The sequence below is a fragment of the Manacus vitellinus genome, unplaced genomic scaffold, assembly GCF_001715985.3.
Source record: "Manacus vitellinus isolate BGI_N305 unplaced genomic scaffold, ASM171598v3 scaffold_14_pilon, whole genome shotgun sequence".
In the NCBI taxonomy this organism is placed as follows: domain Eukaryota; kingdom Metazoa; phylum Chordata; class Aves; order Passeriformes; family Pipridae; genus Manacus; species Manacus vitellinus.
In genome coordinates this window covers 15,444,332-15,461,034 of record NW_021939063.1, presented here as the reverse complement: position 1 = coordinate 15,461,034, position 16,703 = coordinate 15,444,332, and the positions used below count along the sequence as shown (strand labels likewise).

Sequence of the window (16,703 nt, the reverse complement as noted above, 5' to 3'; positions counted from 1 at the left end):
GGGTCCAAGTTCAGGTCTAGAGTCCTGCTCCGGTTCCAAAGTGGCTGTGCCCCTGTGCCACACACCCCTCCTGGCACAGATTTTACCTCCCGTTGCACCACATCCAGTGTTTCAGTGTTGCCTTGACCAGTTAATTCCCAGGAGGTCTCCAATCAGATTTCATATCCCCATCCAGCCAAAAATGCTCTGACCCATCCAAGGCAGTAAATGCTCTGTTCTTCCTTTCACTAACAGGCAACAAATGAAGGAGCATCTTCTTCCCCCATGATGTCCCAATGGCAGCTGAGAGCCACAAAGCTTTAGAGGAATGGGCTTGTGTAGCCCCAGTCTGACTCCAGGACCATGAGGCTTCATGCTGGGAGTGGGACACCTTTGAAGAGGAAGCCAGAGGGACGGGCAGGGAGCCGTGAGAGAAGAACTACCTCTCTTGGGTTGTGCAAAGGGAATTTGGCTCTGAAGGGCTGTACTCTCTGCCTGGTGGGGGGCAGCACCATCTGACAGCCTCTGCCCCCATAGGAACAGGCACTATTTCCCTCCACAGCATCCACACAGCCTTCCCTGCTAATGGGTATTTTCTCTGGCAGGAGCAAATTCTTCATCCATCAGACTGTGGACTAGCAGGAGGCATGAGTGCAACCTCAAAAGGAGGATGCTCCTGTTATCAGTGGGGCTTCCTCCAGCATCTTCCTTCTGCAGGGAACATGCTGACTGGCATGGTGGGGGTGGCTGCAAAATCCCATCTCCTGCTGCCCACATTCATGCTTACAGAAATGCCTTGGTACAGCCCAACCCAGACTGGGGAAGAGCTTCAATCCGGCCCTTCTGCTGCAAATGGATCTGATTTGCTCCTAGTGCTGAGCGCTCTGTAATTACAGTACATCCCACTTAATCGGGATGTGCTTAATTGGGAAATCCACTTACCAGGATGTCACCTAGGGAACCGATTTAAGCTTGATAACACTTAAGAGCAATGCCTGCTGCTTTATAGGGAAGGTAATTCTCCTACAGGGAGATGCCTTCAGGTGGCTGAATCATACTCCTTCTTCCAGCAGCATCCAATGCTCCTGGCTGCTTGCTCCTGCAACAGATTTCAGCCTTCCCCTTAAGTAGGTTACAGGCAGGAAATACACCAACTGCTACTGCCAGCTCACTGCTGTCCTCTGCTCCAGCTGAACAGGCTGCCACTGCCACGTGGGCCAGCACTCGGCTGTCCCTTTGGCTGGACCCGCACACCAGCACACCCGACCCCCTTCCCCGTTTGAGGATGGTTTTCCTTCCACAGATGGGACAATTTCTGAAGTGCACGACATGCTCAGGCTTGGCCAAGCTGTTCTTTGCAGCAGAAGAGGGGCCAGGATGACCTGGTCATCACCTGAATCAGGGCAGAGCAAGACATTTGGAGATAACCAGCACCCCTTACTATTAACCCCCACCCTTGTCTTCCTCCCTCCAGCAGCCAAACACAGCAAATGCCCAAGTGACAAGAGAAAGGGGACCTGGGATCAGTCCTTAGACTGAATGTTGTGTCAAGCACGTGGAGAGGCCAGTTTTCTATGGGCTGAGGGTTTATGTGACCACCCTGAGTATCTGGGCATGAAAATATGCATCTTATATATCTTATATATGCATCACAAATAACTGCTGAACCTCTTGATCCATCTAGGCAGAAAAGCAGCTTTTCCAAAAATAACAGATTCCCACAGATTTTGTAGTAGTAAGAGCCAAAGGAGAGAAAACTTATGAATATCCTGCTCTCCACCAGCTCTCAGAGACAGAAGAGCACTTTGCCACCTAACCTCCCCATGAGCCAGATTTCCCTGTTAGAGGGAGGCCAGTTGCTCCAGGACCATTACTCCTCCAACCTTTTGGCATCACCTTGCACCTCTTCTAAAGGTGAGCCCTTGGATGGAGGCTGCCTTTGCTACCAAAACATCTGCTCTGTATGGCAACAACACAACTTTTCAAGATGCTGTGCTGATCTTTTTGTTCTCACCAACCACGAGGAGCTGGGGTGAGTCAAGGCAAACTCCTTGGATGCGTAATAGTGATTGCCTTTCAGATGCTTGAAAATGCAATAGCTTGACATCAAATGAGGGATTTTTATGGCTGCACATGTTTTGTGCTTCTCTGAACAAGCCAACTTCCAGATTAGCTACATTGGCTTTTTAAAGTGCTATAAAATATGCAAAGGCACTTGTAATGTATAGTGATTTCTGTAAAAACAGGAGGTAAGTGCTGAAATGCCTCCTGATTTATAGTTTTGCTTCTGCTAACCCATGCTGGGAGAAGGGGTAAAAGCAATCCTCTATTCCCTTTTTGGCTTCTTCAAGCCCAGAGGCAGATGGAAGACAAAATGCCAGGTACTACAGAGCTTGTGCCTTTCAGCCACTCTGGTAATTGCAGAAGAGAAAACTTTCTCAATTCCCAGGTATCACAGCCAACACCACACACAGCAAACACCTTTCCAAGGTGCAGCACAACATGAATGGCAAAGCTGGACCATTGCAGCAGCACCTGGCTGGGGCAAGGTAAGCCAGGCAGCACCTCCCACGAAGGTGCTGGACCTAATGCTGGATGGAGGGTCCAAAAGAGCAAATCATCATGATGGACCATGTTAGCAGGGTCAGGCCTTTGCTTTCCTGACAGCAGGGTCACCTTGTCTCCACCTCTTGTTCCTGCCCCTCTGTTCCTTCACACTGCTGTAACACAGCCAGAAACCCACAAGGCTGTGCAATGGGGTTGCTCCCCCTGTCACTTGCTTGTGTTGGCTTAAGTATACATGCTGAACCATTACCAAACATCATGTCCCTCACAGATGTCTCAGGGGCTGGGCTTACTTTTTGCTAAAACTGAGCTGTGCAGAGGCTTGGCAAAGGAAAACATCCCAGCGACTGAGGCTCCCATTTTCTGAGTCTGGATGGGAGGAATAAAGTATCAGTTCAAGCTCCATTTTAGCTTGAGGAGAACAGCATCATTTATGGGAGCCAAGCAGGTTCTTCCCCTCCCCTGCTCCAGAGCCAAGCTGTCCTCTCACCATGCCAGGGCCAAGGCAGCGCTGCCACCGCCGAGGGCTCTGTGGTCAGTGCCAGCCACTGCTGGCACTCAGTGCCACAATCACCACCAGCCAACACAAAGGCAAGTGTTGCAGCCCTTATCTGGCGTGGTTTACTGCAGTCAGGCTCAGACAGTGCCTCTGGAACAGAGGATGAGTCTTTATGAGCTGGAAGTTTTTAAGCGCGTGCCTTAGTGCCAGGCGTGTTCAAACCCATCCATCCCTGCAGAGCAACTGCAGCTCTCTGCTGCCAGCACGAACAGGTAGACCCTGGGCTGCCTCTCGCATCCATTTTTAGACATATAAATGGTTTACAACAACCTGGAGGGTCGGCAGACCTCAAATCTTTAAATTAGCCCTGTGCATTTTTGTATAAAAGCGACACTTACCTTTAGCAGAGTTTATACAACACGGATTTCGTGTGCTTTGTTACTGCAAATTAAACATAATTATTTAACAACTGCCAGTAGCGCTCTGTGTAACCAGCAAATGCATGACTGCATCCTGAAAGCTGTTTAACATGACCAAGGTTAAAATGCAGATTGTTTTTAAGGTTTTGAGTGCACTTGCTGTCAGATAAGAAGTGCCAAGTCTAGCGCTTGCAAGTGTGACCTGGCTGGACTGGGCACCTCCATGCCACCATCAGGATGATGGAGGCTTGTTTGAAAATACCTCAGTTCCCTGCCTGTCATCACATTGGTAAGAGATATATGAGGGGAGGAGATGTGGAAAGGGAAAAGTGTCCTCAAAGGTAAAAACCACACAGCAAAGACAGAATCAAGTCTTAAATGCTAAGTGATCCTTCATTTATATTAGCAGCTCCTGCTGCTTGGTCCCTGCTCCATCCTCGGGGTGCCAGAAGCCTCTCCTCCTCTCATTTCTTTTTGGGGGTGACACTGAGCCAGCACACAGCAGAGAAGCTGGATGAGCAGTGCTGGCTCTCCTGCTGAAGTCCTGGGACCTGAGCATCCACCCTTTTGTTTTTGAAAAGACTGGGGATACAAACCTGTGTTTTCCAGCTAATTGCAGGGAGCTGGAACAGCAAAACACAGCAGTATTTGCTAACTGCAAATATTTGGAGACCTCAGTCCAAACTGGATTGATGCACCGAGTGTAAACATGGGCAGGGAGAGTGCTTTGGGCACTCCAGCATCTCATGGCTAATTAAAGCTGGGAGAAATTTGTCTCAGCAAGTTGTGAGCCATGTACTTCTCCGGTGTGACTAAGCCACTGTGCGATATCTAATTTACCAGGAGGGGTGATGTGCTGCCAGCTAACCATGTTCCTGCAGGCAAGGTGGGCTAATTGAATGCAGTTTGATGCTTCAGGGCAATCCTGCCTGCCAGCTTACCTGCACCATCCCAATCCCAATCAGCCTTGCAAACAGCAAGACAGCTCAGTGGGAATTTTAATTGTGAAGGAGTATTCAAAAAATCCTGACAAAATCCAAGGGCCTGACCAGAACGACGGGTTCTTGTGGTTTATGAGTGGCTGTTTTTCCAGTGAGGTAAATTGGGTTCTTCTCTTGCAACATAAATGCTGAAACATGCTCCTACCACTCACAGGACCTCAAGGCTCTCAATCTCCTCTGAGTGCTGTCCTCAACCACGGTAAGAAAGTTGTGGTGCTGCCTTGCCTTGTATTAGTGATGCAAGTATCAAAATTAATTTCTTTATAAATAGCTTATTACCAGTGACTCTTTCCTTTGTCTCCAGTTCCAGCTGGAGAGAAGGAAGTCACTCCAGCAGCAATGGCACATTTAACAGCAAAAAGACATTTCTCAGAGAGTACAATTGAGTTACAACAGATGTTGGATTTTGGGGACTGCCCTCTGCACCCCACCCTGGGAAAGGGCAGAGGAGCTCAGAGGTCCTAGTTTCCATTTCATATCCCTATTGTTTCCCTGGAGTGAAAATGCTTTTTTCCTTACCTTTCCAGCCCAACCTGACTCACAGGCCAGGCTCATCCCAGTTGACATCTGGCCCCATTTTGCAGATGTGCCAGTTTTGGCCCATTTGCCAAAGAGTCAGTGTGGCACAAGGAGCTCTGCCCTGGGCAAGGGTAAGAAAACAGCCACCCTCCAGGGTTTTTGGTGGTCCCCACACACTGGCAAACCTCCAAAGGTCCCCTTCTGAGCACCTAGGAATCCTCACCTGCCCCCATTCACCTGGGACAGCCTGCCCTGGGGGGGGGTGACCTTGCTGGCTGGATTAATGCTGTCACTTCCATATTTTGTGGGGTCAATGACACCTCTCCTCAGCCAGCATTAGTCAGCCAGCCACCATCTCCACAGCAGAGAGGCTCCCAGAGGACAGGCTGAAACTGCTCATCTGGAGACAGAGATCATTTTTAGAGGGAAATCCTGTTCACTTCCCAAAGTGAGGTAGGTTTTTACTGACGCACAGCCCCAGCCAAACACACTTGTGGCACCAAGTGCATCACTGAAAGAAAAGGACTTGCTCTGTCAAAACGGAGCTGTGGTTTCCAAAGCTAACAGGGAGAAAGGGCACTGTAAATACCTGGAGGAAGCGTGGGCATGGCTTATTAATAGACACTTGCTGTGAGACTTTAGGCTTTATGACAAGGCTTTCAGTGTCCTCCTGGTGTCCTCAGATGCCCCGTTCCTGTACTGAGCTCTGGGCTCTGTAACCATGCAGCACATCCATCAGACCTGCCAAATTAGATGGGGCACAGAAGATGGGTTAATGCAGCTCATACCAATTCTTTAATTACCTGAGCATCCACCATCCATGTTCAGCTGGCTGGGAGAAGCTCCTGTCCCTGTCTCCTACAAAGGATCAGATCTGGATGGGTAAAGAGTAGGGCTTGAGGAAGGCAAGCAAGGATGCTAAGTAGGGTCATTCCTCAAAAAACCTGAATTTCAGGGGTTTAACATTGCCTGAGCCGCCTGAAGGAGTTAATTGTGTTATCTTTACACCCTGATTCATCCACTCGTTCCCCAAAAGGCTGCACAAAGTACTTGCTCTCTGGTTTCTCTCCCGTGCTGCTGTCAAGACAGCTCCTGAGTTTTGCATCAAAAGCCACTCCCTGACATTTAAGGCTATTATAGGCTGGACCAAGTTTATGCATTCCTGCTTAGCAAAGCCTAGTCTAACATAGGGTGCCTATATCCTTTGACTTCTTTCCCAAAGAAAGCCATAGCACCCCATGTAAGTGCTGGAGCAGTACCCAGTCCCCATGCTGACACACTACAGGCACCTCAGCACGGTCACACAAGCTGTGTTGCCTTTTTTTCAGATACAGGCTTTTCCATCAGGCAGAGTATTGGACAGATGGACTGGTTTTGGAGAAAATTGGCTATTTGCCTAGGGAGGGAAAACAGTTCTCAAACAGCCCTCCTGCCCCAGGTGATGCTGGTGAAAACATCCATGGGCAGTAAGGAACCTTCTCAGAGTATCTTCAAACTCCTGAGCTATTTCAGCATTTCTCTTCTCAGCTTGTGGATTGATCAGGGCCCAAAGATGCACAGACTCATGTCATTAAATGGCTCTTTCTGTTGACATTTTTATTTTTAGGAAACATTACCGAAACATTCACCATTTCTGCTTAGAGGTAATGGAAAAAGAGGCAAGCTCCAAATTCTGGGTGATGAGGACCTCAAGCCAGGCAGCCAAGCTGGGCTGGGATATGGCCTGGGTTCCCTACTGTGTTTACAGTCTGTGCCCTGAGCAGGGACATGGCTGAATTGTGGCAGTGTCCTCAGCAGTTGCTGGCCACTCAGACCCCTCCTCAGGAGGCTAAAAGCATCTGTGTGCTGAAGACAGGCTGGGATCAGCAGCAGCCAACCTAAACAAAACCTCTCTCAAAGAGACTGCTGAGCACCCAGGGATGCTGCCTTGCCCAGGATTCTGACCCAAAGGGACATCCACGGACAGCCCCTCCCCTTGGGTCTGCAGGGGTGGAGGACGGGAGGCAAGCTGTGTTTCTTCCTCAGGATCAGTTTTGTGGCTTCACGCTGGATCCCTCCTCACTCTCTGTCAGGCAGGTCTGCAGGGAAGAATATCCTGAAAGAGAGAGAACAGGAGTTACTCCAGACTGAATAAAGCCATTGCAAAATACATTCCTCTGACATCTGCTCACCAGTGGGATAGTGCTGGAGGGATGTGAGTCGGACTGTTTACACTCTTGCCTTTCTGTCCTTCCCAGGCATGGGGCTGGGCTGGCTCCATCACACCCTGGCACACTCTGGTGCTGCTGAAAGGACTGGTGGATGCCTTCCTTGCCTGATTTCAGTGATGTGGCCATGGTAACCCATTGGACCTAGAACCAACTGCCTCAAGAAAGCCACAGGTGTCAACCCAGCAGCCACCTATCAGAAGCCATAATGTACCTGGCAGTAAAAGAAACCCCCCTGAGCAGCAGCATCGGGGCACAGAGGCTCAGCTAATTTCTTTCTGCCTTCTGTCTGTCCCAGATTGTGATGGAAACATGGGAAGCAGTGCTGGCAGTGGGTGGTGACTGCAGTGCTGTCATACTCAGGCTTTGTCCTCACCTTGGGACCTTGCCTGTGCTCTCTGCCCTGTCCATTATGCCTGGCACAGGCAGCAAGGGGCTGCCCACCATCCCAGGACTCAACCATTCAGGAGGAACCACCAGGTGATAGCTGGCTAGAGAGGGAAAGCACATCTTTTGGAGGGGATTTTGCATTTGAGAAACTTTGGCAAATTTTAAGTCACTCCAGTTTTGCCCCTTGCAGTAATCAGTGGAATATTTTGGAAGTATCTGTCAGAAAACCAAGTGTGCCACCAAAACACAAATGTGGGGTGGGGGGTGTGTGTGCGTGTAAATTAAAAATTGAGGTCGAAGTCATCATATTCTCTCCCTGATTTTCACATGGATGCTATCATAGGCTGAGACACCATCACACGCCCGCAGCTGTACACGTGTGGGATCATACACTAATTTATAGCTAATGAGTCCATTTTCCTGGCCTTTGCCAACATTGAAACACTCCTATTCTCTGCAAAATCCTTTCCCAAAGCACTGGCTTTGCCCTGTGGGGTTGCTGAGCAGCCCATCCTGTGCAGCCCACGGTGGGTACTCGCAGGGTGCCGATGCCGGAGCGGCCACAATCGCCCCGTTGTGTAAAACGTGGAGCGCCGGGTGCAGCAGGGAACACTTGACCACAAAGACCTGAGCTGTTCTTAATAGGGCTCTTGTAATGTTCGCCCGCTAAGAGCCTTAACTTCTTACTGCATTTTGCCAGGGTTTAGGCAAAGCAGGGCTCCCAGCAGGGCGCTGGATTGATTTCCTTTCCCATGAAAAGAGACTTATGACTCTGTATTTGTTCCTTGTCCCCAAATCCCGTTTTTTCCAGGTAGAGGAAAGAGGAATTTGATGGATTATAATTAAGAAGGTGTTGTTCTGAACAAGGAGGGTACAGGAAGGTCAATGCAGGATGTGGCTGCATTGCCTAAGGAAAAGATGTTTTAGTGGTAAAAGCCCCATGAGAGAAGGGCTTTAGGGTTCTTCTTCCCCAAAGAAAGCAGGTGAGTATCTACAGGCACACAATGGTTGAGTTTATTTTGGCTGTAGGTGGACACTGGGCTTTCTAGGTCTCCCTCATACTCTGCAGTGATGCTCAGCAGTGGTAGCAGTGACAGGAGGGTGGGTATTTGTACTGCTCGAGTTAGGAAGCCCCACTGCACCTTAGGCATCAGGAAGGAGACCACAGAGACAAGACCACAGAGTTCAGATATATAATAAAACATAAGTAACTGCTAATATATAATATAACCCTTCCCAGGCCTCCAGCACCATTCACCCCAGAGCCCCAGAGCACTGTACAAACAGTAATTAAAACTTCCCAGCCCCCAGCTTTGCCAATGGTGCTGAATTCATTTTCCAGTGTGGGAAAATAAGCCTTTCATGATTAAGAGAGACAACGCAATTTCAACAGCAGGAGAGTTACTGATGACACATAAGCTGGGGTGTGAGCCCTGGTGCTTCCCTGGCAACAGGAGGCTTTTCAAGATGAGAACAAGTGGCTTGTCTCTTCTCCATCACGCACACTATGCATATCTACTGCTGCAGTGGGCAACACAAGACTACCAGGTACATCCATTCAGTCCCAGTAGCTACAATCCAAAGTGCTTTGCAGAATTAGAGGCTGCAGGGAAGCAAAGAGCACAGGAGGAAGATGCCTGTGATGAGCCCCTTGTCCAGTTGCTCCTCCTGAAGCATCGATCTGCCTTTATCAAGCACTGGCAGGTTCAGTGTGCCCCCCTGCTGACCATACTGCTGATTTCCTTCCCCAGAAACATGATGCCAGAAACATCCTTCAAGAAGGAAAGGGATACTGAAACAAGCAAGAGCTTGGCTTAGTTCAAAGTTTGCATGCAGACTAGAAACACTGACCCTTTGCTTTCTGGTTTACTTTACACAGTAACGACAGTCCAACATTAAAAAGCCTGCCTCTCTCCTGGTTCTGGCCTGCTCCATGCTCTCTGGAAACCCCGTGAGAAAAATCTTACATTGTTGAATGTGGACACAGCCCTTGGGTTCAATATGAGCCTGTAGGAGCTACTTGACAACATCTGCTGCTTCAGGGTTTTGCTGGAGCCCTTGGCCAACATTCCCTTTCCATGGTTAAGGTGCTGGTCGCCAGTGCCAACCCAGGCAGAGCCTGGTTCCTTCCCCTCTTACCCACCCCTGCCTTGCAGGCAGGCCAGCCAGATCCCCCTCTGCCTCTTAATAGCTTAGGGAATGCTTAAGGACCTTCTGGGAGGAAAAAGCAATTTTAACACAAAATTAAATTTCTGCTTCAAGGAAACAGGGTTATCTCCCTGCTCTGCCACCACTGCCTCACCTGGGGCTGACATCGGGCTGCCTGGAAACACAGGGCTTGATGAGATGTCCCATGGCAGAGGAGAAGGGTCCAGAACACCAGACATTCAGGCTCCCCCCACCTTTGGGCTGTTTCCAGACACATGCCAGCACCACCTGTGTCTGCTTGCTCCAGGGAGTGCTCCTGTGGTCTCCCTGCAGCTGGGGAAGCGCTCATGGAGCCGGCAGTGCTGCGCGGAGCGTTATTAGTTATTTGTAATGGATTTTCCATACCTGTCATTATTTCCAGCCCTGAGTGTAGAGAAAGGGACAGTCACTCTGCTGGGAAGTGGGCTGGCTCAAAGGGCTTTGCTGAAGCCTGTGGTTTTGCAGTTCTGCTCTGGAGAGGGCTGGGGACTCACTCTGCTTCTCTCGTCATCCCTGCAGGCTGATCTCCATGGAGAATGGGGATCCGGTTTGGGCTCGCTATGCTTCATGTGTGAAAGGGATGGCCCTCTGTAAAAGAAAAAAAAGAGAGACCTGGAAATCTGCTGCTTTCATTATGCTTTCTTTGGGGCTAACTTACTTGTTGGAAATCGATGCAACCATGAAGAAAGCAGCCCAAGGGACTCTGCTCAGAGTGCCTAATGCCTATTAAATATATAGAGAGAGCTGGGAGAGAAGTAGCAGCACTGAAACAGGGAAATATTCCCTGTGGATGATGTGATTTCCAATTAATTTCTCATGGAGGGGGTTTCCCACTTGCCCAGCAGGCCTGGAGGAGGCCAGGAAAGTGCAGCAGAGAGCAGACTACCCTGCACAGCAGTTTCACAGTCCTCACTCCACCATCTTTCTAGAACTCAAAATTTATGTTTTTCACTCCAAGCCAAAATGATGCCAAGCTACAGCTATCAAAATCCTTCAGGCCAAAGCCATGTTCTTTCTCTGTCCCTGCTCTGATCTGAAAGGTGATTTCCCAGCTCAGAACTATCAGAGCAATTACTGTGAGGGAGCCATTGGTAGGGCTCACAGTGAGCCCCACTGCCTGGCATAGCTGTGCCAGCACAGCCCCACCACCCCCTGCAGCTCATTTACAGCAGCAGAGCTGGGGCAGAGACTGGGCTGAGCTGGAAGGGCACAAGGTTTCTGCTCGGATGGCACCCTCTGTTTCTAACCTACTAGAACTGTAACAAAGCCACAGGTAAACAGGAATGGCACTTCAGTTAAGCTGGATCAATCAGAAATGATTTCCCAGATGGCAGCAGCAGATGGAGGAGAGCCCACCCTCACCCAGAAACACGTGGCTGAGGGTCACTTCTCCAGGGGCTGAAAACAGCATTTGTCTGAACTGATGGCCATGAAGACATTAGAAGGAATGTTTCCTTTGGAGCAAAGGGGGCAGGTCTCTGCTTTCACTTACCACCTATCTGTGGCAGCTCTTTCCTCCTCTTGGCACCCAGTTCTCATCCCTCAGCTGACATCCCATGGCACAAAACACTAATCACATCCTCCTCCTAAGACGAGATAACAGGGAAAGAGGCTTGGCAGGACAAGGGACCTCCCAGCAGCCCCTGCAAAGCCACCCTCGTGGCCTGGGGTCCCCTCATGCAAATCCCTGTGGTTCTTGTTTGCTGAGCTGGGACAAAGCGGGCACTGGGGCTTTAGCAGATGTTGGTCAGAAAATAACCGTGAGAAAGGAATAAACCAATTAATTGCTGACCCACTGACAGCCAACACCTCTCCCCCACCACCTCCTGCACAATAAAACCTGTCTCAACAGCTCAAGCAGATTTAGGGTGGCTGCAAAGAACCTAGAGGAGAAAAAAACCCCTTTCCCACTCCAGCTAATAATATTTCCAGATAATCTGTTTGAGGCAGCACCCTCTGTGAACCAGGAAAGCCTTTAAGAGCCGTTAACACCTTTATTCAGACTTCCTCATCCTCCCCCAGACAAGCTGTGATTAATTACCCAATCCACCCCGATCCCCCTGGGAAATAGCTCTTGGTCCGGGCGTTCATCCCAGGATTTGCAGGGTCCCTCTGTGAGAGCAGCTCCTGCTTTTGCCGCTGGCTCCAGATAAGCAGGAAAGGGCTGATAGGGAATGAACTGCTTCCAGCCATGCACTTACATCAGCAAGGGTGGTGGATGAGGGGAGGAGGGTTTAATGAGGGGTCTTGGCAACGTTCATGCCTTTTTTTTTTGGCTGGTATCCACAGGCATCACCAGATGGACTGTCCCTGGAAGCCCATCTCTGGGAAGTTGCCACTCGAAGCACAGCCTGTTTGGTTGCCACCTGGATTTTCAAAGCCCTCTTTCCAACTTCATAGCTCTCTGACTTGGCTTGCTCTGAGGATACTTGCTTTCCTACCATTTTCCAGCACTACCAGAGGTGTTGGGGATGGCAGGGAGGAAAGGGAATTACTACTTCTCAGATTGCTGGAGTATCTGGGGTGCTGTGCTCGAGAGGTGCCCCAGTGTAGGGCATTGCCAGACCAATGCAGCTCATAAAACTCACCCTGTACATGCACTCTCCTGCCTGTGCCACCTTCTTCATCAAACCCCAGGGTAATCCTTCCATCCCTAAGGCTGCACACAGCCCCTTCTGGCCACACAGAGGGAGCATCTGAGTTGCCACAAGGTCAGGGCATTGTCAAGCAATTAACTGCACCCAAGAGGGGCAAATTCTCCTTGTACCAAACACCAGTCTCCGCTGCATTACAGATGACAGACACTAAGCCCATGTCTGTCCACCACAGCCCTTCATCCATGGTAACTGTAGTCCTCAGGTTGTGTAAGGATTTACATGTTAATGCCCATCCTGCCCCAATCCCCTCTGCTATGGCAGGGTGGAGGCACAGGTCTTCTGGAGGGACTACGGTAGTGTCACACACATGGTTTATGATTTCTCTCTCTATACAAAGGCCCCACAAATCCCCTTTCTTCAAGGGAGACCTGTGTCTCCCCATCACACCCACAAGACCTGCCCACATTCTTGCTGGGAGGGTGTGAGAGAGGGGTGCACTGTGGGACTCGCATGTCCACGTTGTGCAGCCATGGAAAACCTATAACTGAGGAGACAACTGCCACAGCAGCCTTCCTTACAGGTTCCATGGTTTCATGACACTTGGAGGAGCTCCTTTCTGTTGAACCTTCCCCCTTTGGCACCCAGTGCTGTCCAAGAAATCACCCCTGTGCACTGCATGTCATCTGCTGGCCTATTTACACCTCAGAGATATCCTGGCCCACCACCACAAAGCAGCACCTGCCATCACTGTTTTCTACCAGCCACCTCTAGAAACCTTCAGCCAGGAAATAAAATCAGAGAGCACAGCAGCAGCTCAGGGGTCTCAGACAGTTTTGCAAATGAAAACTGTTGTCCTCTCCTTGTTCTCTTCTCCTCATAACCAGAACAACATGTGTAGGTTATTTTCACACAAGATTACTTTAGGTTCAGCATCTCCTGTGCTCTCTGACAAGGTGCCAAAGAAAGAATGAGGGGAAAGAGAGAACACGTCTGCCAGATGGGTGCCAGCTCCCCCAGGATGCTTCACAGCCCCAGGTGTTGGTTTGCATCACACCTACACACTCTGCTTTCTGGGCTAGGCTTGGTTTCAATACTCTATTTTTAGCCACGCTTTCAAGAAAGGAAAAAAGAAAAATCTCAGAATCTCTGCAGTTTCTTGAAGCCTTTGAGAAAGAGAAAGCTGAGGAGCAAGCAGGCAGGTGAGAGGGCCACAGTCCTCCTCCCTGCTGAAGGCTTCAGCCAGCACAAGAGATGTCTCTGCCTGTCTTCCAGTCCACATCCAGGAACAACAGCCATCGATTAGGGTAGGCCAAGTGCTGGAGAGGTGCATTCCAGGATGGAACATGCTCCTGTTCTGCCCATGGTATGGGCATAGGTGTAACTCCTTCTGTGTGTTAGTCCTCCTGCATCCGTCCCGATGGCAATGTGTGGTGCAGATCCAGCATTTTTCACATGAGTCTAGTCACTATTTGGATAGGAGATGGGAGGAAAAACCAGGTGCTGCAGGAAGTGGTTTGGGTGATTTAGTAGGTGGCATCTTCCCTCTAAGTCAGGAGCACGATGAAACTCCTTGGCTGGGAGTTCAGGGCTCTGTGCTGCTGCAGGTGTTGCTATTTTAATGACATCCCAAGCTTACCACTTGTGGTCACCCAAGATTCCACCTCTTGTAAGGGTGGAGGTGTTAGCTCCAGTGTCCTGAGCAGGCTCCAGTCTCCAATTATGGTCTGCTGAGCCAAGAGCTGCAGGAATTTCCACTGGATGCATTATTCTTCCCTCTCTTTTCCTGCTATGACTGAGTAAAACTACTGAGTAGTTTTCCCAGGTGCCAGAAAACAGCATTTACAGAGGCATTTCAAATTAAAATGCTTCCCATTGTCTTGAAAGAGCTTTTCTTGTTTTGCCTCACACTCTCTGCTTAGGGTCCATCCCAATCCTATTGTCTGCTTCACCTGGCTTGTTTAATTTCTCTACTCAGCTCTTGGCTTTGCTCTCCTCCAACTCACTCTCAGCTGTGAAGGTCACAGACATTCCCAGCTTTGTTTGAATTAGGGCATCACCCCAGCTCTGCTCTCCATCACCAACCAGGAGGGTATCAACTGCACCTTGGTCCTTGACAGGAGATGCCAGCTGCCACCAGAAAAGAAATAATCGATTATGAGACTGACATTAACGAAATATGAGACTGGGGCTTAGGAAAGACTAAGGCCATAGAAAGCATTTTAAATAATTCACCATCCTGAAAGTAAAGCATATTAGTGGGAAAGACATTCGGGTCCTTTCACAGTGACTTCTACGTAACCAGAGCTGATACTGCGAGCTGACAGCAAAATGAGACTAGTGCTGGGTAGGGAATCCTGGCATTGCAAAATGTATTTGTAAATCTTGGTTTCCTCCCTTCCCCCCCCCCAAAAAAAAAAAATTATTTGCAAACATTAAAATATTTTGTTTTGGTAGCATTGTGTACAAGAAAACGAAATCCAAAATAAAATAAAAACACAAAATGCTGAAACAAACTGCAAACCCCAGAGACATGTGCTGGCAAAACATTCAGCCAAATCACTGCCTTCTGCAAAAATGCTTCTATTTTGGCAAGCCCACAGTTTTCCGGGGGTAGACTGATCCACCAGAGACTTCTGAACTCACGGCAAGTGGGAACGGAGGCTGAAGAGAGACACTGCGTGGGAGGCGACGTTTAAAATGTCGCCGTTTCGCTTTTCTCTTGAAACCACTCCAAGGGCCGCGGGGAAGGCGTTGGAGAGCAGGAGCTGTGCTTTGGCTGTCTGGGAAAGCTGCTGCCAGAGCATGGGCAGAGCGTGGGTTTACCCAGAAAACCCCTGCTCGGTCACAAAAACCCCTGGAAGGGTGAACATCATCTGGGCAATTGTTGCGAATTTATCTCAGCAATTAAACGCAGTTCTGTTCACACAGCAGATTTGTCTGTATTGGTTAAGCTAAGCTTAGACTAAGAGGTTGTTGAGAACATTGTGCTGGTGGCACTCCCCTCAGCTGCTTGTGGTGCTGGGGTGGCAGCAGGAAGGGACTGTCACAGCCAGGCAAGTGGCACCTTCATTATCTTCATTATTCTTGGCAGAGGTTGCTCTTCATAGGGCAAAAGTGTTTCACTGGGGCTGGGGGACAGGAGTGAATGAACAGTGCACAAAAGGCATGGGTTTGCTCACTCTCACCCTACACAACTCACCTGCACATAAACTGCAGGGCTGGATTACAGTCCTGGGTCAGCCCTAGACATGTCTTCTCCGGGATGGCAGAACGTTCCCAGCTTCCTTTGGAGGCCGTGTTGGCTTCTGGGCATCTGTGGACACCTTGCAACAACAATGTCATGCAAAATTCAGACTCAGTTCCTTCCCTTGCCGTTGAAAGTGCCGCAGAAATCCCAGTGGGAAATTCCTCTGAGATGTGACAACACCTGTGGGACAGCACTCCCTCCTGCTTCCACCAGGCAAGGAGGTCCTGCTACTTGTAAGGATGCTGTAGCCAAGCCAAGTGAGGAAAGACCTGTGAAAGAAACACCTTTTGTAGTTTCACCTTAAAAGGTCAGCTGTGTTACTTGTCATGCAACGTGCTCAGAACCTACCACAGGTGATTAAACAGCCCGGAGTTATTAGATCACACATCGTATAATCCTCCCTGTACCTGGCAACGTGATTAGTTATGATTCATAAATTCCAGTAGTGTTATGATTCCCAAGTGGATGCAGTACACCAAAAACTCCCTTCCACAGCTTTCGCAACAGAAAACCACGAGGGACTGACACAGGCAGCAGAGGAGACCCTCCTTAGGCTGATACCCATGTTTGGGGGCAGCAGTGAGAAGGTGGGTCCTACCTCCTTATTTTTAAGGACACAACAGGATTCCTCACACCCTTTTCCACCAGGATGCTGTGAGATGCACAAGCCACCTGGGAGGTGGCTTGGGACAGAGCAGTGACACTTCAAGGAGGGGAGGCAGCCCAGAAGGGGGTACATAGGAAGAAGATGCTATTAGCTGATTAGGAAGAGAGAAAGGGCAGAGAGAAGTGAGGCCTGTCTTCTTTATCTTGGCTGTGGGCTAGGGGTGAATCACAACAAGAGAGTTTGATTAGAGAGAGCTTGATTTGTGAAGTGGATGCAATTAAAACCTTGGATCCTCAGGGTCAGGTTTAGTAGCTGCATTAAACTGAATCAACTCCTGCCTCACTGTGTGCAAGCGAGGGGATGTTTTGGCTCCTCCACTGTCTTGGAAATGCTCTTGCTGCAGCTCTCCAGGCCAAGGCAAAATCCAGCTGAGCTGCTGAGGATGAGCAGGAGCAGTGTCTGTCTCCCTGAGCATAAAAATGGGAG

The 16,703-nt window shown here is 49.5% G+C and overlaps 1 long non-coding RNA gene across 1 annotated transcript; it reads right to left on the bottom strand.

Moving 5' to 3' along the window:
- Positions 1–6,566: 6,566 nt before the first annotated feature.
- LOC115307233 lies at positions 6,567–15,870 on the bottom strand. The gene is made up of 3 exons (XR_003915625.1): positions 15,563–15,870; positions 10,133–10,354; positions 6,567–7,077 (listed from the first exon to the last, which is right to left on the bottom strand). It is a non-coding gene; the product is annotated as an uncharacterized LOC115307233 (long non-coding RNA).
- Between the last annotated feature and the right edge of the window lie 833 nt (positions 15,871–16,703).